This window comes from Spodoptera frugiperda, chromosome 25 (genome assembly GCF_023101765.2).
Source record: "Spodoptera frugiperda isolate SF20-4 chromosome 25, AGI-APGP_CSIRO_Sfru_2.0, whole genome shotgun sequence".
Lineage (NCBI taxonomy): Eukaryota > Metazoa > Arthropoda > Insecta > Lepidoptera > Noctuidae > Spodoptera > Spodoptera frugiperda.
In genome coordinates this window covers 21,369,068-21,391,152 of record NC_064236.1, presented here as the reverse complement: position 1 = coordinate 21,391,152, position 22,085 = coordinate 21,369,068, and the positions used below count along the sequence as shown (strand labels likewise).

General features: G+C 34.6%; 1 protein-coding gene across 8 annotated transcripts in view; it reads left to right on the top strand.

Annotated features, from left to right (window-relative positions):
- Positions 1 to 22,085, top strand: part of LOC118267774 (glucose transporter type 1) — a 133,095-nt gene that overhangs the window by 49,550 nt on the left and 61,460 nt on the right. For 6 of the 8 annotated variants that reach the window (XM_050704092.1, XM_050704087.1, XM_035581990.2 and 3 more), the window contains exon 1: positions 17,792 to 17,949. The exons of 1 other annotated variant lie outside the window; for it this stretch is intronic. The gene's annotated coding sequence lies outside the window, so the exon portion shown is untranslated. Of the gene's footprint in view, positions 1 to 17,791; positions 17,950 to 22,085 lie in introns of those variants that run through there. One more of the 8 variants, XM_050704088.1, reaches the window with a different exon arrangement.

Below are 22,085 nucleotides of genomic sequence, written 5' to 3'. Positions count from 1 at the left end.
GCATAATAATCATTTAAGTCTAAAACATCATCTTGTTCGAACCCTCTCGCAACCAATCCAGCTTTGTATTGGGGTAAGTTTTGATCCCCCCTTTTAATTTTAAATACCCATTTAGCACTTGCAACCTTCTCATTTTCTGATATATTACATGGTTCCCAAGTATTATTCTCTATTAGTGTTTGCATCTCTCTGTCAATTGCTTCCTTCCATTTGTTACTATCACTTCTCTTCATAGCTTCTTTGTAAGTGACCGGTTCAGTTTGTTCAGTACTCACATTCAGATTCTGACAGTGATAATAATCTGGAGCTTTCCTTATACGCTTGGGGGGGTTCTCTTTGACGTATCTCAACAGTTGGCTCTATTGAGCTGTAACTTTCTTCATCAATATAATATTCAGATCCATACTCCTCTGATGTAGATGCAGTTAACGTTGTTTCATTGAGATCTGATGATGTAGTTTTTGATTGATTATGCTCTTGATTAGGTTCATCACCATTTTCAATTTAATTTCGACTTCATTATTATTTTCTTCATTCTCTAAGAAAATTACATCTCGTTTCAGTTGTACATAATTCCTGTGAGAAAAGTATATTCTATATCCTTTAACTATTTCTCCGTATTCAACCATGACGCCCTTTTCTCCTTTGCTATCCCACTTCCTCCTCTTTTCTTTGGGATTATGTGCATACATTGGAGTCCCAAAAGATTTCAATTGATGAATGTCAAAATCTTTTCCAGACCACACTTCATCTCGTGTTTTTTCACCATCCTTGCTTTTTCCAGTCCTATTTATGACAAATGCTGTCGTGGCTATAGCCTCTGCCCATAGAGATTTCGGCAGCTCATTTCCTGCATTCAGCATTGTTCTGGCAGCCTCAACTAAGGTCCGATTTTCTGTTCAGGGGTGTAGGGAACAGTTATTTGATGTAGTATGCCACGTTCACTAAATATTTCAAGTGTCTAAATACAAAGTTTCACTGTTACAGCTTTAAAAATTACGAATTTCTATATGAACAGTCATCCCCCCTTTTTACCCATTTTTTAGCCTATGTTGTTCTTCAGGGTCGATTCTATCTCTGTACCAAATTTCATCAAAATCGGTTCACTGGTTTAGGCGTGAAAGCGTAACAGACAGCGTCATATTAGTAAGGAATAAGGATTCCAAGGATAACAGGAAATTTTCACGGTATAGGGCAAGGGGAATTGTTTTACTTCAAATTTAATGTGTGCGGGCCACGGGCAGTAATGAATAACTCAAAACTACTGGATCGATTTTAATCATTTTTACAGTGAGAGACATAGGTTATATACCTGCGCGAAGCGGGCCGCTATGTTTTTATATACAATGTTCACAGTTTTTCTGTAGTCTTTTTAGTATCAACATTGCACCCGTGCGAAGGCGGGGCGGGTCGCTAGTATTCTATATTTAAAAACGTGACAATAAAACTCAGTAAAATGAATACCCTCGTCACATAACTTGCGTAGGGAGTGCAACTTGAGGATGTTATCCAAGTCTTATTAATCTCTATTTTTAGAAGTTTTATAAATATGTGAGTTCCTCGTGCATGTCTCGAGGATGTTGCCTTTATAGGTTGAACATTACGTATGCCATATGTAATTGAAAAGTTTGACGTCACAGGTTTTTCCATGGGCCGGTTTCTATGAAGTGGTGTTCGATGGATATCGTTAATCTATTAAGTACTATACGAAAATTAGCACTGGATCGAAAACAGTTGATTTCGTTTTTAAAAGTTTACGTTTTTAATTCAGTATCCAGCTCTAAAACCACAAAAATTTTCAATCAAAAACCATTGAAAATAAAGAACCAATAACGGTACCGATAGAGTTCGGATGGAAAGTCACTTGTATCAAAAGCCAATCGGCCATCGCTCGCCATTTAGTCGGCGTTTCAATACACACCTTTACAATTTTACAACGAAACAAACAGGCGGCCGGTTTGATACGTTTTCTATGAATACGCCGCCATAATGCAGTAGGGCTGTCGTCACGCGATCGGTAATAACATACCAAGGCTTGTATTAATAAACTACTGACGTTATGCATTAGAAGGAAAATCCTAAGTAGGTATTGCCGTCAACTAATATTTCATTGTATGCTACGCTATTAGGTGATTGGATTGATTCATTTGAAACGATTAACTAATAAATGTAATAACGCAAATCTAAATCCACTCAAAGGACCAGTTAAAAGCATTTCATTCCTTTCACGGCAGAGCGAAGGTTCCCGGAAACTTCCACTCAGTGTCCCAGTACCTAAAGGAACATCGCCGACGCCTGCGACCCACTCCGGTTCATTCAATGCAACCTTCATCCTCTATTGCAATTTCAATGTCACTCCGAGTTCACGTGAAAACGAAAGTGTTTCAGTAGATATTCCGAGAACTCAGTTGACGGGTATTTAGTTCAAAGGTGTCAGCTTTTCAGACGGAATCAAAAGGTGCTTATAAATGAACAAGAAAACATTTTCCGAGAGAAAGTTGTTGATAAAAACATTGTTTGGGACACCATGTGATTTTCGCTTTGTGCTTTGAATTCGCAAATGGTTTGTTGTCCGATTATTTAACATTTTGTAACAATCATATTATTTTGCAAACACATGAACATCAAAATGAAGCTAGATAAGTAAATATTTATTATTCTATTTTTTATTTTATTAAAAAGGTACATGTAAACATGTAACTTATAAACTAGTATACAGTCCGACAAAACTATATATGTAGTTTGTCTGTCGGATCCAAGAGGTATGTATTAGATAAATATTATGTTTTAGTAGTAAATGTTTACACAGTAGTATAATGTATAGTAATTATATTATGTATTATCTCGTATCTTATTTTTTATAATTACTTATCCAACGGATGTATAATGTATAGTATTGTGAACTGTATAGTTACATGGAACACGATTACTGTTTGATTTTTTTGCTACTTTACTTAAATCCAATGTAAGGTAGCTACAAGACGAGACTCGTCAGTAAAACACGACGTACCGTTTTTATTCATGTAAATGTACATTGTACACACACATGCAAAAACAAGCCACAAAGTGAACCAGAACAGGTGCTTAGTCTTCTCATCATGAACGTGCGGTCCGTTGTTTTATCGAGTTTAGCAAACTTCTGAAACGTAGTTGATGTTAATATTGATATAAGTTTACACCAGCTACTAATCCTGTAACTAAATCCCTCTCCATCTGTTTTGTTTCGACAAAATGCAGCCTGTTATACCTTTGTTCATTTACCAGTAAATTATGACGGAAAGTGAGCACTGACTCATAATGACACTGTTAACCATTCCAATCAGAAGCCTAAATAAATTTTAGTTAACCCTAATCACCATCAAATCGACGCTGTAAATTAGAAATTATTGTGTCATGTCAAACAATATTTTGTTCTAGGGTTGAGTTTAGGTTGACAGTCGGTGGAACGTATTTGTGCGGGGTATTAAATACCTGTGAGTTCAGTGTTGTGAACCGCAGTCAACCTGTAGTTACGGGATTAATAGGTAATTCCGTAACATATTATGATAGACAGACACGAGATAAATGTACACACATTTATCTCGTGTCTGCTTTGCTTGCACTTTCTTTTCCTAACGTACATCCCCTTTATACGCTTTATGCTAAACACAGTGGAGAGCTTAGTCGTTAACTGAAACATGTTTACTTATACGGTCTACTTATGATACTTGGCGAGTTAATATTGCTGTATTTATTTTATCTAGTTTCTTCATAACAATTTTTAAACGTAAATATACAGTTTTTGTTCCATTTATTTCTCTAAATAAGAACTACAAATAGTAAAAATAGGTTACACAGCAATTAGTAAGCAGTCATCAATGTTACCCCGGGGAATAAGTTACTCTAATGGATACTCCTAACGACGCTATTAATGAAGGCTTTGATCCAAATGCAGTAAGAGCAACATGTACGTGCAATTACTACCTGCTTTTCGATTCTGTGGGTAAAGTTTGAAATCTCTTATTCGTTATTCAGCTTCATATTTTATGGACTCATTTTAATATTAAAGGCTTGAATGGATCGTATTGCGGGGAGTGTTGGGAGAATATTTTTGGCCTGGTTAGTGAGTAGAGAGGCTGCTCCTGATCTTTATTTTGTAATGTACAACGATCGTGCTGTTTATTTGAGATGAGGTTTCTACATTTTTACTGCAAAATAACCCTCTAATCTGGTATTATCGTAAAAAATATAAATAATAAAATAATATTTTTGAAACTTTTATCTACAGATATAATTTATTTCCATTACATGCTTAAGGACACATGTAGTTAATTATGAAAACATACCAGAACAACAATATTTTATTTTAAGTTCAATAGTAAACTAGTGATAGGTTGCCTACTTTCCAAATAGTATACACAGATCAATAATAATTCTCGAAAGAAAAATGCAATAAAAAAAACACACACCACGCCTTTAATCTTACAACACAGACGTACTTTATTATTTACATATTTTATTCTTGCAACACAGACGTACACGAGGTCTTAACAAATTGTTATATCCTATGCAGTAATCAGTGTTGCCATCCTTCACGGTGGATTACCCCTCGTCGTTAGTGTAGACCTCGGTTGCACCTGAACTAGTTAGCGCTGATGGATCTAGTTATTATAAAGACTGTAATTTAGAAAAAATACTAACTATACTACCACTAATACTGTTAAATACAACTAACCTAGTATTAGAAATTATGTTATACTTCCTTTCATAGCTCATTTTGTGAAACTGTTTCCTTTTTCTGACTTCCTAGAACAATATGCATTGTTTTATGAGAGCTCACACAGCTTTATTTATTTAGATTACTCATTCATTTTGCTCTTCATGGAAATGTGTACAAGGTTGGCTTAATGCCGTAGGCGTTTAGTACCAGCCAAATGTTTGGGCGATTCAGAGACAAATCTTTATCTCTTTGGGAATATCTACCTAGATAAAAATACGTATCTATTGGTACCTTGATTACTTTTTAGCACTACATTCACGCACCTCGTCAAAGTCATACAGGCATGGACAAATTTCTATAAGGAGGTTAGGTTAGGCGTGTACCTCATCGCTCGTCTTACTACACTATGCATGATTTTCGTCTATTTTCGTCAACTAGCATATTCTCAACACAATGTTCACCCACGTAGGACGTCCAATACAGTTCGTAATGAATACCAAATGACCGAACTAACAAAATATTCGATTTCCTTGCATTTTTAGAGCGAAATCCGTAACGATGTTTGGTGAGTCGAGTCGAGGTCGAGTCGAGGTTACGGCTGCATATACCACAATAAACGCTTAACCTCACATTAACCTATTTTCGTACTAAGTAGCTCGATACCAAACATTTTGTGTACAAAAATGCCCCACTTATACGCAAGGGTTTATGCCACTAGATCGGAAAAATGTTCGGTAATGATTATAGTTTTAGAGTTGTTTACTGATTGGTGTGTATCGACTTGATTGCCAGTAGCTCGGTAACTGGTAATCGATTATCGCAACCGATTTTTATATTCAATATTATGTAGGTCAAACTATCAAAAGTTTGGAAAGATTTATTGACGTAAGTATTATTCTATATACAATATGGTTCAACAAAAGATTATAAATATAAAATAAATAGGATATCCCATTATAAAACTACAGCACAGCAATGCATATAGTTATTATGTCTTAGTACAATATTCTAGTGTACAATCTTAATCTTAGTAAATGTAACAAAACTGATATAATATAGTCTTGACGTTGTGCTTACGTAGTCAGACCGGTGCGCCTAGGATGAAAACATACACGTTTGTTTGCTTTCTGTGCGCTCATATCTAATCTTAACCCATCCGATCCAGCTATGTGCAGGCTGCAGCTCTCAAAACAATGAAGCAAAATAAACCAAGTTGAAACAAATACAACAAAATCTTAGTGGACAGATAACGTTCCGAATACTCTTTTACAACACGAATAGTTACTACAACGATACGACCTAGTTCTTGCAAAAGTTGTACGAATTCGATACAAAGTAAGTATGTCGTTGTCCGCTAACAATATTGGCAGAGAACTTAACACATCTGCATAATCTCATTACTTATACAATTGCCCTTCAATCGATAAAATGCAGTTCATATATTTCTTCATAAGACATGCGGTAATTACATACCTTGTTACCACGGCCGTGAACTAAGTAATAGGGATCCATCACACAATACTGATATTATGGACAATAAACTATGTATGCAATTGGCGTCAGTATGTAGATGTGTAATTTTTCATAGAGGTAATTGAAACCGAACAGGCAAGCGAGGCACGTAGCTAACTGCCACCATTCAGGGTCATAAAAACATAAAACATAGAATTTTTATAAAGCTAATAACCATTAGTCAAACATCGTATGCATAGAACTGGTCAAACTCACACTACACTTTTAGCATTGTCAACATCGATTTGGCAGCAGCTTGGATCGTTTATGTGACTGAGTTGGAGCATAAAGGCCTCGTGTTTGGTGACTGCATCTAGATATAATGATAAGAAACTTTATAAAATACTGTAATAACATAGGATTCCTACTTAATGACCTTGTGATACACATGCGTGTAGCCAAAATATGTTTTCAGTTAAGATAAAGCGATCTTTCACGCAGCTGTCCCTACCTTGTGTGTAAATATTCACTTGGAGTTTGCTAAGGGCTCGGTCAGATTTACTTAGACCCCTCGCTCCCTCGTGTGTGTCCACCCTAAACATTTAAAGACACGCGCGTGACGTACGATTTGTCAATCCTCGCGAATAATCAACTAGCTAAAATATTATGTAGTTATTTTCTTACTATTGAATGCCATACCAACGTAGAAGTCCAGGTATAAGGTGTGGGTTCTCATCATTATGTGATCCTTCAAAGTTTTTTTATAAAACTATAATTGTAACGTTCGATTTGATTACCCGTGTCGTTTTATAACATCGGTAAACGGTCCGTCCGTGACTGTCAATGCAACATGAAGGTATGCCATTTGTAGTTTCATTGAGGGAGTTAATTCTATGTTATTATTGTCGGCTGTTTTTTCACAGTGAGTAATACAGGGGTTGGTATGGTTGCATTATTAATGAAAAGTTGTAAAACATGTATTAATGACTTCGAGTGAAATATGGCGCAATTTGTTTTGTTACTAACTACTACTATTCAACCTTTTTCTTGGAGATTTCAGGGTCACTATTGTTATTTCTATATTTGTTTTAAATTCAAAACTATTGTTGCGATCATTATCAAATGGGTTAGCAGTTACTAATGTTTGAGACGAAAATTGATCATAGTTTAAACACACACGAACTATGTACTTCAAAGACTAACAGGCATAATTTTATTATGTGTTCCAAAAGGGGACTGCAAAACAAAGGCGATTATGACAACTTTCCAGGAAACGATTATAGTAAAATGTCCGTGATCTGCCCCAGGCGCGTCAGACATGTGTTGTTTCACACAATCATGTTGCCTTATAACAGTGTTGTAGACGAACACCAGACAGTTAAAAGGCGGAATAATGTCACACTTGCACTACCATGATGACGGCTGGTATAATTATATGGAAACTCCACACAATTAATTTTATCCTACTAGTGTTTTAAGAGTTATGTTTGTGCTCATGTAACTACAAACACGTTCGTTATGGCATTAACAACATTTAAAAACAAAACCGACATAAATAGCTTAAATAGTTTCATAGTTTCAAAAAGTAAACTTAACTCACGACATTGTAATTACAAAGCCTTAGATGCAATATGTTAGTATTAAATATCTCCCAAACTGCAGTTTAAAATCCCTCTGTACATGTTGGCCAATTAAAATCTCAGTTCCTAGAGTCAGGTTCCTAACGGCCTAATACTAGTATTTACGGTAAACCTGTCCAGCAACATAACGGAAACTTCTAAGCGGGCTTGAGACTTGAGACCTAATAAATCTGGTCTGCAACTCTGCAAGCAAACTTTTGCAGTAATAGCCTTTCGAACTAGCATTATGTAAGCCCCCTGCCAACCATCCCATGATATTAGTGTTCAGTTTGCGACAAGTACTTCGTTTAAGTTTCGAGTCGTTTAGATTATGTTCGGAAGTCTGGAACAACGCTAATTGGATGTGAAATTACGAAGACTTCGATATATACTTGTACAGGTTAGTATTTGAACGCTTAGTTCTCAGTTCTCACAGTTGAAATATTTCTGCGGTTTCGTTGGCGATAGAGATCGATTCTGTTTGTTGCGGTAGTAGTAGTACTAAACAAAATTATATTAAAACCTAACCAGATACATATAATTATTATACAATGTAGGTATAAGTAGAATCGGTAAGTTATATTTAGTTATGAGGTTTTGGCACTAACTTCTAAACTATCAGTGGGTAGACACAGGCAGTACAATAATAGTTTTTTTTTTTTTATTTTGGTTTTTAGTTTTTGGAAGTTCGTTTTTTAAACGTAGTTTTAATTTTATTTTTTGCTTTTTAGTTTAATAGGTTTTAGGGAACAGAGAGTAAAGTTCCCTAAGAAAAAGAGGATCTTCCGACCAAGCGAGGTGATCGTGTCTGGCGGGCTTTTTGCCCAACTGTTGTTCGTTGGGATTTTCTGTCCATGTTTATTCGCATGTAAACTTCACATGTGCGATGGAGGATATTTATGACGTCATCCGTTGATTTGTTCGCCGATAGTCTATGTGCGACTTCTGACATCTGTCACTTGTCAGGGGTTGCCACAAGGTATACAACGTGTAACAAAAAAAAAACATATCAATTGCACGGTTTCTACATAACATAACAAACGATACGGGAAGGGTTTTTTATACTCATGTTTTCATGGTACCAAGTTATGAATTTTTCAAAATTAGGTAGACAGGTACTAGGCGATCAGATTGACAGAAGAAATGTTTCGTAATATTAGCGAGTGATCCCTGTAGTGTTGTAACACGTTTGTATGATTTGAAATCAAGAACTATGCGATACCAAGTATTTGGTACATTTTTTTTTAAACGTATTTTAAGCTGAATCTTCGTGTAGAGATTCTATTCAACCTGTATTCATCAGGGCTTCTTGATGTATATGGGTATTTTGTTACACGTTGTATAATTAAATACTGAAGGTTTAACTCGAAAGGAATGAAAATTAGCTACATCTATATATTTAAACCTCAATCTAAACTTAATGAGAATTACCTTATATAAGCAGATTTACCTAACAGCCTCAAAAAATACTATTCTAGATCCATATGTAAGCATATTTTTGAAAGAAATTTCTTTGAACTCTTAACCATTAAGGAGTTTCACCTTCCATCATCAGCTCATTGACATGAAATGATGATTATCAGGCATAAAGGGTTGAATAATTTTATGAAATGGTCACAACAAACATAGAACACTTAAAATTTGAGGGGTACCCTCGATTTTCCTGGGATCTCATCATCAGATGGCAACAGTACCAACTTAAACGCATACCCTACCAAACAAAAAAGAATCGGTGTACATACATAGGAAAAAACATACAGGTCGAATTGAGAACCTCTTCCTTTTTGAAAAGTCGGTTTAAAACTATTTGCATTTCTCGCTGAGTTATTTCAATGCACACCGACAATAGATATCAATGTTGTTTGCGGGTTTGCGGGTTTGAGAACTATTTGGCATTTAACACCGCCTTACTTGTTCAGGTACCGTATCTATATTGTTTGGAGAAATTAATTTTGATCCTCGTAAACACTGAACAGTCCGTTCACTCCAATAAATACTGGAATTTGCATGCCGCTCGGTACAAATCAATACCAAAACTGCGCAAAATACGATTATTTTTGGGTACAATCAGTGAAATGGTGTTTTATTTTATCAAGTATGGCTGCGTGTCAACCGTGTTTTGAAAGTACATAATGCCTTATGCAATGTTTACACTCTATTCATTATATTCTATATCCGTATCATTATTACTTGAAACGAGAATATATTTGCATAAGGTCTTAATTTTCCACACTAATGAAACTATCTTCCAACTTGCGTAGCTCCCAAACATACCTACGTCGCATTCAAGCGGTCGCGTCCAATGCGGCCTGCATCCAATTTGCATAATCATTACACATAATTTATTCTACTATTGTTCTCTCAACTTGACAAGACAAATTCTCTTATGTTCTAACTTTGAGCGACATATGAACAGTTAGGTATAGGAAGAGAGACGGTTGTATAAATATTAGAACATTTCTGATGAAGTAGTAGAAAGGAATACATGTTGAATTGTATATAGAAATATTACACATATTTGACTGAGGTTCGTTACTTTAATTTGGTGACTTCAAACATTTTAGTTGGAGGTGTAAATTTATTTTAATGGAATGGTTTTACTTTGTTGCAAATCTCTTTGACACGATGTAAGTGGTGTCTGGGTCGAACTAAAGTAATTATCAATATTTTTAGTTAGACTTATGCAACAGTGACTCGCTATGACAATACCTATGCATGTAAGTAACTAAACAAAGTTCCCACAAAAGAGACGCAGTTAATTCAAACTTTAAACCTTGTCTTCGCAATTTCACAATATTTTTCAGTGAGTATTATGGGCTACTTTTCATCCTGAGATTGTCACACAATCGACCATGAATGAATGATTTTGCACATTATAACCAAACTAATGACTAATTGATTAATGGTCGTTTTCCTACGAAAATACCACACTACATCGTAATTCTTTCATTGTTAGATAATTCAAGTATTACGTAGTTCGTCAGCCCAAGAAAACGGAAAGAAATAAAAAGCATACGACGTTAATACTTGCAGTAGAAATATAGAGCATGGCAACAGTAATATTAAGCGCTTCATTCTTCTGCAATATGAATTCATTTCAAGTGTGTAAATCAGACACTAGGTACCTAATTCGAGACTGAGAGCGCAACCTACTTTTCAGCACAATTCAAAAAGAGGGAGCCAGCTACGTGGACCTTTTCATTCCACGGCGTTGCAATACTATGTCTGACCAATTCAATGTTTAAAATAAAAAGACAATCCATTTTTGTGTTCAAGTCCAGGCCACAATAGTTAGTGGTCGCTCGATAAAGCAGAACTCTTTCTAGAATTCTTCGAACCATATTTTCAGTCGCCACAATTTTTTTCCGATAAAACATTTTAAAACCGCATTCTTGGTTAGACTAGTGCGGAATTGTGTGCAGTTTATTAAAAATTTTAACTATACATACTAATACCTGACAGTGAAAATGTCAATTGCAATGGTGCCATTTATATACATGGTTTTACAAAACATTTCACGTTTGATCGCTGCTTCAGCTTCCAACTTTCAACCAAATACAATCACTAATATTTCATGCAAAACATTGAAATTATAAATGCCAATTAAATTTCCGTGTATGCGACAACCCAACAACTAAATTGAATCAATATAATGGGTTCGACTTCAAACAGAAAATCGCAGTGATATAGCAAAGCATTCGCTGAAATACTTTGAGAGATACTTCCACTAACCTTCCCGTCTATGTACATATCTTCAGACTACTCTAAGAGATAGTCCTTTAAAGGTAAATATTTATTTCCAAATGGTTGTACAACTGATAGATTCCTTAGCTTTAATCTGCTGACATTTTGCGCTATTCGTATCGGTATTTCAATATATTCTCACATTCCTTTAACAATGCACTGACTCTCTATCTCGGATTCCTGCACCTTAAAGCGTTTATTTACAGCCGACGCACCGATATTGCTTGGATATTAAATATTTGTACGCTCTACAATCCTTTAAAAAAAAACAATATTAACTATAAATGATGGTCTAAACTCAAATATTTTAACAATTTCTAGTGTTAGATCATATGGGCAATAGACTTCCAATAGCTGTGTTTGATATTATATAATAATCTGACTGCATTGTTTTAATTCTTCTGTAAAAGAACTATCTGATTGCCGTAACAGATACCTAGTTCTTCCGAAGACCGTCCACGAGGGAAATAAAAAGAAAATCACGGTTCTAATTTCTCTCTACAGCTTATTATCAACTGCGGATTCTAGAGACCTTATAAGTTATCTCCTCCGCTTTTGTAAACGTTTTTATCTCATTGTATTGGACAATTTAAAAGCAAGACTTTATATAGTTGCAGTCTTGTATAAAGTAAGAAACAAAGATTTGAACACTAACAAAATAAAAATATAAATCGTTTTGATACAGGCATGTCGAAATGATAAATATTTTTATTTCCATTTCGCCGAAAAACGTAAAATGAAATCTAACGAATGTACCCGGAAAACACGGCGCTCTAAATTAGACTATGGTGACGTTATACATTTTTGACACATCACATAAAGCACAAAGCCGACATATAAAAATATTCGGTATTCCATTTCGATGACGTGATAGAATAACTAAATTGGTATTCTGAATTCATTTAACACTGAAACCATTGACGTTGAAAACTATTCTCATTGTTTCAATACCGATGGAATTAAAAAAAGAATAAGTATTAATTTGTATTATGGAGTTCCCATTCATACGTTCTCATTCGTGGTAGTGCTTTTTTTAAGGGGGAAAATCATTCAAAGACTTTTCTCGCCTTAGGAGAGGCGAGAGGGTGTGTCAGACTCTTACTTACTAAAAACCTACCCTCTTACTTACTAACTACTCCTGTTTTTAAAGCCGGAGCCCCAATGAACCCGCTAGGTAGTCCGCAGATCCGGATCAAGCATCAGCTCTACCAACCACTCTAGCCAACAGATCACCATAGATGGGGCCCACTCATCTGTGTTGGGGCCCACCCATCTGTGGTGGGCTGTTGGCTCTATGACGTCCGGAACTGTTTGTGTTTTTGGGCTAAACAAAATATGATAATTATTAAACAATTTTGTCAGAAGCCTGAGTTAATAATAAAACAGTGATCATCTCATCACAATTTCATACCAAAGACAGATTATTAGGTTTTCGAGCGTAACAAGTTACCTACTGACTTAATTCACAACTAGGTTCCAACCCAGCATACTCAAAAACATCCTGCTCTATTATTTACAAGAAAAAAGCATGTTATTTGTTTAATAGCAGAAAGCAATTACTTAAGCTGCATCCGTTTTAGTTGCAAAAACTGTGTTGTTTTTACTTGATTGCGCCAGAAGGAGGGTTATGTTTTTCCAGAGTATATGTATGTATGTTTGTATAATTGTTTGGCATGCTCTGCAGCCTAAACGGCTTCATGGATTTCGGCTTGAGAGGTGTCGTTAAACTCGTATCTACTGTGAGAGTGACACTGGATATATCAAAATAATAAAAAAAACAAAATGGCGGATTTTTGGCGCCAAATTCGAATATTGGTCACTCTCTAACCTGAACGACTCGATGGATTTCACTCGATTACTATTATATATACTGTGAGAGTGACACTAGATATATAAAAATAATAAAACTAAAAGAAAATAAAATAAAAAAGGTAATTTAATAAACTAAAATAACTTAATAAACTAATAAATTTAATAAACTAATAAACTAAAAAACCCGACTGCGTTTCTTTATAATATAAAAATGATAAAACCCTAATTAAAGAAATGTTTTATATTTATTATTATTGTTTTAGTAAGCTATTATAAGCGTAACTAGTTGAGTCCGTTCCTTTAAAAGCGGAATAATTACTTTCTTTATTTATACAACAGTGACGCTCAAATAATTATCTGCACTTTTTAATTTTTTTTTTTTTTATAAAACTCGACTGCAGACTACAAGAACTTTGTGAAATAATTATGATGATGTTGTACCTATTATAAAACACTTTGTTAAAAATATAGATGAATAATTTTTTGTTACTTAATTAAACTTATAACGTTAAACTGATCAATGTTCGGTATTCTAACTCGAAGGGCAAGTTGAATTCAATTGACATTAACATAGAACAATATTTCCTTCATAGTCGACAAAAGATTATGTACATAAATACTCGTTCAATAAAACAATACTCATATTACACATTTGGGATGAGAAATACATTAATTGTGGTACGTAGATAATTTAATTTTAAGTGAGTAATTAAAATATCGTACGCGCCGTTGCTTCGCGTATAATTGGCTTATAGAAACTGAATTACTCCTATCTGTCAGAAAAATACAACTTCAGGAAGCGAATGCTTTCATTTACTAAGTAGGTAATTATTTTCCCTCGTCTTTGACTGGAATTTTCCAAAGTTTTCCTTTCAGTAAACTTAAATTAATAACAGAAATAGTGATTGTATCAAAGTTCAATAAATAGACACATCGTTCATCCATATTACATTTCATTGTAGTTATTTTGGTTAACTAAAAGGTATTTTTTTAAAATTACATTAAAATTAATGAATTACAATGGAATAATTTGACAAATGGACAAATTTTATACAAGTATTCGTCTATCTTAAATTTTTAAATCAAAGCTAACAGATCTCGCAGGTAATAGTTTATTCATAGCCAGTGTTGTAGCAGCCATTAGCTCAACAAGTTTTAGAGATATTCGCTGTCAAATATTTGACAGAAAATCTAAAATTCTTTTGAATACCGAATAGTGAAATACCGATACGAATAGCGCGAAATGTCAGCAGATCAAAGCAAAAGAACCTATCAGCTGTAGAACTATCTGGAAATAAATATTTACCTTTAAAGGACTATCTCTTAGAGTAGTCTGAAGATATGTACATAGACGGGAAGGTTAGTGGAAGTATCTCTCAAAGTATTTCAGCGAATGCTTTGCTATATCACTGCGATTTTCTGTTTGAAGTCGAACCCATTATATTGATTCAATTTAGTTGTTGGGTTGTCGCATACACGGAAATTTAATTGGCATTTATAATTTCAATGTTTTGCATGAAATATTAGTGATTGTATTTGGTTGAAAGTTGGAAGCTGAAGCAGCGATCAAACGTGAAATGTTTTGTAAAACCATGTATATAAATGGCACCATTGCAATTGACATTTTTACTGTCAGGTATTAGTATGTATAGTTAAAATTTATAATAAACTGCACACAATTCCGCACTAGTCTAACCAAGAATGCGGTTTTAAAATGTTTTATCGGAAAAAAATTGTGGCGACTGAAAATATGGTTCGAAGAATTCTCTCAAGTTCTGCTTTATCGAGCGACCACTAACTATTGTGGCCTGGACTTGAACACAAAAATGGATTGTCTTTTTATTTTAAACATTGAATTGGTCAGACATAGTATTGCAACGCCGTGGAATGAAAAGGTCCACGTAGCTGGCTCCCTCTTTTTGAATTGTGCTGAAAAGTAGGTTGCGCTCGTATGATTTTTTATTTCTTTCCGTTTTCTTGGGCTGGCGAACTATGTAATACTTGAATTATCTAACAATGAAAGAATTTACGATGTAGTGTGGTATTTTCGTAGGAAGACGACCATTAATCAAATTTATTAGTCATTAGTTTGGCTATAATGTGCAAAATAATAAAGGCAACTATAAAATGAATCCTACATACATAGGTAGGTACTGCGAACACTGTTATTGAAGTTTACATTAAAATACCACCAGAAATGCTTTAACAGTGTAAAAACATTGAAAGTCAACACTGATACACGTGTCGACTTAGGTACATTAATTTTAGAAACATTATATATAGCGAGGAGAGGCGGTATGTTTATAGTTGACTGTGTAGAAGTAACAAGGTATAACTATAATGAGACCCTAATTGCTCACTGCAACTCACACAGGGAGGTGTGAAAGTCGACGATCTCTAAATAGGGAGCATACTGCTAATGTTTAAATTGTACACACTAGAGGGTATGTAGTACGAGATAGTTAGCAGAAATTCAGAGGGCTTTTTTACCCGACTGCCAAGGAAGGGTTATGTTTTTATAATATATCTATAGTTTACCTTAAAATTTATACAATACTATTTGTACCCTTGAGCCAATTTAGAAGAATTTTCTCTTAAAGGTCTCGATTCTGTGACAATCTCAGGATGAAAAGTAGTCCATAATACTCACTGAAAAATAAGCAGGCATCGTTTTTGTACTCGGCCTTGTAAGCTTGTACCAAATCCAATATAAAATATTTAATTAGGTATAATTGACATTTGAACATACCTATTATCCTTCAAAGGTTAAGACGTAAGACTTCAGATTTTACGCCATGCTTATAGAGGCTTAATAACTTTTTCGTACATAATTGAAATCCTAATAAATCCAAATAAAATAGTTTAGAGTTTAGCGGCTGCCTAAAATGTTAGTCGAGCAAGTAAATTGAGGTCGCAAATTAGCTTCACGCCTCGAGACAATATTTTTTTGGGTGCTAAAACACGTCATAAGATTATTATCTTTAAGTCTGTATCTGAATTGTGATGTCGTCATGTACATGTTGGTTGGTTATCTATCCAATGTCATTGTGGTATTAGGATTTTATATAAGCGACATGGAATTGTTATATGAGAAACCTTTATACACAGATATTTAAGATGAGAAATCTAAAATTTGTATGGAATATTTTTCTATAATACCTATATTAAATTGTATGCACGATTGGTCAAAATTCTAAACAATAGAAAATCTTAAACTCGCCTAAACTACAGAACGCCCCAATACTGTAAAATGCTTAACAAAATAAACTAATTGCTATTGGCAAAGAACTAAAAACATTTAAAAATGCATTTTCCATTTTTAAATTATTCAAGTGGCAAACGAACCAAACTGTGCCGAGGTAACAAAGTTATTGGCGTAACAGTATACCGCAAGCGCCACAGCCTGCAAAAGTTGCAGTACTACAACTAATGTATGTCTCATGTTTTTCTTGTATAGACGAGCGAGCACGGAAATTGGTCCGGGGTTGTGTTCACAACTTGAGCTTACTTATTTGAGATGCAACTTGCTCAGTTTGTATTTGATGTTTCTCCCTCCCTAGTTACTCCCACTCGTATATACTAAGTTAGTAGTTCGTTTCAGTTGAAAGTCAATCTTTGTGTTGAAAGGAACATCATGCGTCGCTCTCAATAGAAACATTTCGCTGATTAGATTTAGCTTTATACATTAATGGATCAAATGAGTCTGGCTTCATTTCTTGCTTCAACGACGGCATAAAAAATACTGATTTTTGTACTTTCTGGCCAATAAATATCGGAATGCTAAAATAACAAATATTGTCGCTTTGCTCTGTACGTTCGCAGTTAATTTGATTACGACCACAATGTAGTTTTAACCACATACTATCTGTCGGTGTGGCCGTGGTTGCATGTTCCCATTGGACGCGTCATTACCATAATTTTAGGCTGTGCGAGGACAGGCCGAGGCCCTTTCATAAAGCAAATCTTTAACATTAGTTCCCGTGCCTTTATTTCCTCTTGATAAAATATTTGCTGCGTTAAGGTGATCCGTTTACGTCGGCTAGAGATTATGTCGCCGCGTCGGTACTGTCGCTGGCTAACTGTATCTCGCCGGCTACCTTTTCATGGCGGCCGGGAGATGGTAAATAGTCTGCTCCAGCTACGGATAGCGGACCATAATGTAATAGTTGCATTTCCGAGTGTTCCGTAGTAAATTATTTTCTCCCGGTGTGCTGATAATAATTTTGCGAAAAGATTTTTTTATTATAAATATAATCTCGATTTATCTGACGCTTCACCGAACACGTTTGAATGAACCCGCGTTGCACTTTTGCCCAGTCCAACCTAACTAGTAAATGAAAAGGTATCAAAATCTGATTCAAATGTGTTGGGTCGCAGGCGGGGAAAGTTGGGACCGCGGATGACGCATGCGCGCGCCCGGCGAAAGATTCCAATTAGTAGACCGCTCGGCATTCGCATCGCATCTCGGGCTCGCGGCCGCCGGGTGACTCGCTCCCGCTCCCGCTGTGTTGCGCTGCGCGGTTATTCCACTCGCCACTCTCTGTCCGTCGGTACTTGTCGGCTCGCTGTCATATATTTTCCTGTCGAAGCGCGCTCGCCTTTTCATCTTTTTATTGCAGATCGGTGAGTTTCATACCATTTCCGGAATCGTGATTGCTGTGAAATGTATAATATTAATAATAAATTTAGATTTTTTAAAATAAATTTTATTAGTTTTTTTTGTTCATTATATATTTTTTTTAATAAATGTGTGTTCTATGTTAAATATTTTGTTTTTTTTTTTCGAAATAGGACAATAATTTGAGCAGTTTTCTCAAGTTTGTTAATCTGATTTAACGTAAAATATTTCGGAATTGTGACCTGTCCGTTTTTTATTATTTTCAGTGTTATAGTGGCATAGCTTGTATCCCATAAACACATTTAATTTCGAGAAGTCGTTAGTGGTTGTTCCTTTTATACGTATTTTATTTTTTGACCTATTGTAAAAATTGGGTGCGACGTTTTGCAATATTTTGCGAAGCCACACATTTTTCATAGTGTGAAGCGCTGTAAAGCTATTTATTGTTCATTTATTTTTCCCAGGTTTATTGAAATGTATTAAAGTACCGTACACATTTGGCCTTACAAAGTGTAAATGATAATATTAATCTGTATTATAGTCAACAATGTTTAGAAATATATTTCAAATAAGATTTTATTTTTTCTTGATTTTTATTAAAAGGATATTGCGATAGATTTTTTCGAAATGTGCTTTAGTAGTAAAAAAAAATAATCATTCTAAAGTGCATTTTTCAGTGTTAAGCAAAAAGGATGTGTAAGATTGGCTATTGTAGTCATACAGTATAGTTATCTTTTCTTAAATAGGTCGCGTTGCAACATTTTGAACTTTTATGTAATATTTATTTAGAAACGACATTAAGTCTTTGACTGCCAATACAGAACTGTTGAAGGCAAATCCTCCGCTAACGTCGGTCACCGGTGACCACCACGGCGTTCGATGTGTTAATTGAATAATTTCTTGATTCCCCAAAACATAGCTTAAACTAAAATACAAAATTTTACATAGTATTTTGTTAGCAAACTTAATTAATCCTCGTTGGGAATTAGGGAGTTAGTTGCAATACGGTGACGCGCGGGCGGTACTAATTGGGGCACCCCAAATTAGTCTGGGAAAATAATTTTCGGTACCTCTTGCAGTACCAGCGTGCAATATTGATTGGGTATTGTAGTCGGTTTACTGAAATTTCGAATAATAGTTCTTTAGAGAGCAAAGGACATTTTTGATCAATATTTTTAATGCCTTATCTCTCTATTTGATTTTTTTTTGGGTTGTTTCAAGGTATACTTTTTTATTGACGCATTTTCTCTTTAAAACCTTTCACCCCTTGCCTTTCATTGGTCAAAAGAATAAATATCAAAGTAGAGAATTTGCTGTTTGCTCCGTGGCCGCGTTGTTAAATTAGTGTACACATTATTTCGCATAATTTTGTTTGAAAATGAAAATTATTCTTTTTCTATTTAACTAAATTGGTGATGTCATAAAATCGAATTCGGCTAATTCGTTTTAAATAAAGCAACTGTTTTCTACAACACACAAGTGTTGTGAACCATTCTCATATTTCTTTAGATTCTTTATCAGATTTATTTGACTTTATAATGATAAAGGTAAAAATCGTTTTAAAATTTTATAGCTACAACATATCTATTATATAAAAATAAGTCGGTTTTCCTTCCTGACACTATAAACAGCAGCAAACTTGGCGAACATCGTTTCGCCACCAATGGTTTTTCTTTGCTTTAAGCCTCACCGAGCCCGAGACCTTTGCAACGAATGCAAAACCGTAGAAACAGGTTCTTGCGTTCTACTTCTAGCGTCATGAAGGAAAACCCGACTTATTTTCGTATTATAGATTTATTTATTTATTTTCTTAATAAGGGTCTCCAACAAGGAATACACTTTGAAAACACGAATAACAATACAATCAATATTAAAACTATGTGCTTCCTCAATTATAGAAGGTCACATCATGCAAAAAATTATAAAAATATACACAATATCAAAAACTAAAAAATACAACATAGAAAGTACAAGTTACATAGAACAAAAATAATGTGAAATATGGCAAACATCAAATAAAACATAATCGGACAAATGCAAGCACAGTCAAAATAATATCAGAAAAATAATCAACTTAAACATATAACAATATCTGAAATCAAATTAAAATCACGATTATAGAACACGAGGCAAAGGCAATGCAATTCGTGTAGGTATGTTTTGTTGTAAAATAACTAGGTTAGCTACTTCAGAGAAATCTGGAGTTACCTGTTAAGAGATAAATGGCTTTGCATTCGTGTAAACCGCACTCCTCAACTTCAGCTTGTTCATAATTACTGTTCCTCGTTGTTGAAACTTCCATCATGGCGGCAAACCTCATACACGTGCATCACACTGAAGTAATTATGGTGCACAATTCGATGCACTAACAAAGGTGCTCTTCTCAGTTTAGCAGCTCCAGTCCAATAGGATTAATTACAATTGGGATAACCAATAAAGCTTGTGAATAGACATAAAATATTATCTTTTCTACTCGTAATTACTCCTATTAATAAATAACTAATTGCTCCTAAATTAAGAAGGTTTTATAAAATTATCGAATCACAGACTAAGATTCTAATTAGTTCTCATAGTACTATCGAATAACAGACTAAAATTCTAATTAGTTATCGTAATACCTTTGACTTTGTATCTTTTATTACCAAAGATTGCTTGGTTTTATGATAAGAATCTATGGTTTTATCTATTAATATATTTTTAATGAGATTATTACATTTTTAATATCATGTGGTATATTTTTTGATGCATGGCTTCTTATTGTAAGAATAGCTTGCCGGTGCCGGTTCATTCTCGTGGTTTTTATAAAAAGATATTGTGGTAAAAATAAATATAGCCAGGCTGTAAGGTATCGCGGCTGCCTGTTCACGGTGCGACTTATGTGTATATTTAAGTACCACTCTGGAAGCCTATTTATAATACGACAGATCGACACAGGCTTTCTGGCTTGTGTTGATATATTAAACACGTGTTTGCTAGCTATAAATGGTGTTTAATTTTCTTGCACGGTAACAAATGTAACTCACTTATTCCGTCGCTGTTTAACGCCTGTCTCCAGTATACCATCACAATATATACTTACTAGGCCTACTTTATAAATTACATGAGTTGTAAAATAATCTCGCTCTAGTAATTATAATCTGTAAATGTATGTCCTATTCATACGGTAGCAATTTCTCGAAATTAAAATTTCGGAGTCCATTCAAAAATGTGTCTGGGAAACGCCAAACAAAATGTCGCGCAGACTTCTCGTCGCGCGATTGTTTTCGGCGGCGGAAAAGCGCACAGTGAGTAGAAAACCTACATCATTAGTTGAGGTAAATATGGTAACGTAATTAAACTTACTTTTAAGTACTTATTCAGTTTGGAAATGTTAAGTACGCGGCGCAATTTAATGAAAAGATATATTCATGCGTTATATTTTGCCGCGATACTTAATTATCATTCGCCACGTTTCATACTTATTAATTTATACGTAGTTTATTTCATAGAGGCGCATCGTGTTTGAGTTATTTCTCTGTGAAAACAAGCGCTTTGTTGCGGATTTGACATTACCTTAACATTTTCTATCGAATTGAAATAATTTAAATAAACGTCGAGAGTACGAAAAAATTGAAATACCAAAGCGCCGTGAGCACTTAATGAGCTTAGACGAAAATGGCTCTGTTTCGAAATAATTAGGCATACATCTACTCTATGTTCTTATATTATTTCTATTTCTTTGGAAGATGGAAAATTTATTATACCTTTGTAATACGCTACGACGTTAACGAAAATAAAATAAATAAAAAAATATGTGGACATTTCAATTTCGATAACTTACTTTTTTCGTTAGCAACAGTATTATTTTTTCGTATTAGTTCGTTTTATACTACGCTAGGATTCGACTCTTTTCTATGCAAACAGGGAGAAAAGTATAAATTATTGCAGAACAAAAATGTCCATATACTATACGTGAAATATTATGTTACGTAAATATTTAACCGGAATTATTCACACATTTTGTGTTAACACAATATGATACCTGTAATTGCATCATGACCATCATCTATCAGTTAATTAACATAATAAAATACCGTCGACATACAGTCCATCATACTTAAATATACATATATTTGAGCGGTTACACCGTCCCGAGTCCGGA